Source organism: Alexandromys fortis, unplaced genomic scaffold (assembly GCF_014885135.2).
Source record: "Alexandromys fortis isolate MF-2015 unplaced genomic scaffold, M_Fortis_MF-2015_v1.1 scaffold_130, whole genome shotgun sequence".
In the NCBI taxonomy this organism is placed as follows: Eukaryota; Metazoa; Chordata; class Mammalia; order Rodentia; family Cricetidae; genus Alexandromys; species Alexandromys fortis.
This window is the reverse complement of record NW_026068016.1, coordinates 4,274,513-4,275,360: the sequence shown is the minus strand read 5'-3', so window position 1 is coordinate 4,275,360 and position 848 is coordinate 4,274,513. Positions and strand designations below refer to the sequence as shown.

Sequence of the window (848 nt, the reverse complement as noted above, 5' to 3'; positions counted from 1 at the left end):
CCCACAGATCCACATCTAACACAAGACAGTCTCTGTTCGCCACCTCCTTTCTGGCTTTCACTCCTGCCCCTCTGTCATAGCTTCTGAGAAACTTGTAGTTTCTCGTCATCTACCTGAGGCACGGCTCTAGTGTGCACGCTGCATCCTGAGCTCTTCTAGACTGTATTGCTTTATGAGAGTTCAATCTTTATTAACGAGTTGCCACTTTGCAACTGCATCCTAATTTTCTTTTTATGTGATTGCTAAGCCAATGAATTATACAAGGCCAATGTCACTTCCATTTTTTAAAAAAAAAACAATACAAATGTTTTATTTAATAGTCGCAAGTCATCATGGGCCAAGTGGTGGATACTCAGGACCCAGCAGGAAGGTCAGTCAGCGCAACCTCCAAACCTCTCTTTCTGACTCCAATAGGGTGAGCACATCTCCCTCTCGAACGGGACCTTTGACGTTTCGGATGATGGAGCAGGTGGTGTCATCCATAAATTCCACACGGACCTGCGTGCACTGTCCCTGCGAACTGGTCCTGCCCAGCACTTTGGTTACCCTAGCAAGCTTGATGGGCTGGCTGCACGCGACTCGTGTCCATGATGGCGGCGATCAGGCGGAGAGCTGTCACTTCCATTTTAACTCCATTAAAAGATAATTCTTTTATACATCGATATTGTTGTGGGGTCTTCTGTGCACCCGTATTAGTCAGGGTTCTCTGGATGAACATAACTGATAGACTAACTGATAGTATATATAGAGTTTACTAGAGTGGCTTACAGGCTGTGGGCCAGCTATTCTAACAATGGCTGTCTCCTGATGACATGTCCAAGAGTCCAGTAGCTTTCAGTCCATGAGAC

At 46.0% G+C, this 848-nt stretch overlaps 1 pseudogene; it reads right to left on the bottom strand.

The window, feature by feature from the left end:
• Positions 1–375: 375 nt before the first annotated feature.
• On the bottom strand, positions 376–589 carry LOC126513842 (40S ribosomal protein S28-like; annotated as a pseudogene).
• Between the last annotated feature and the right edge of the window lie 259 nt (positions 590–848).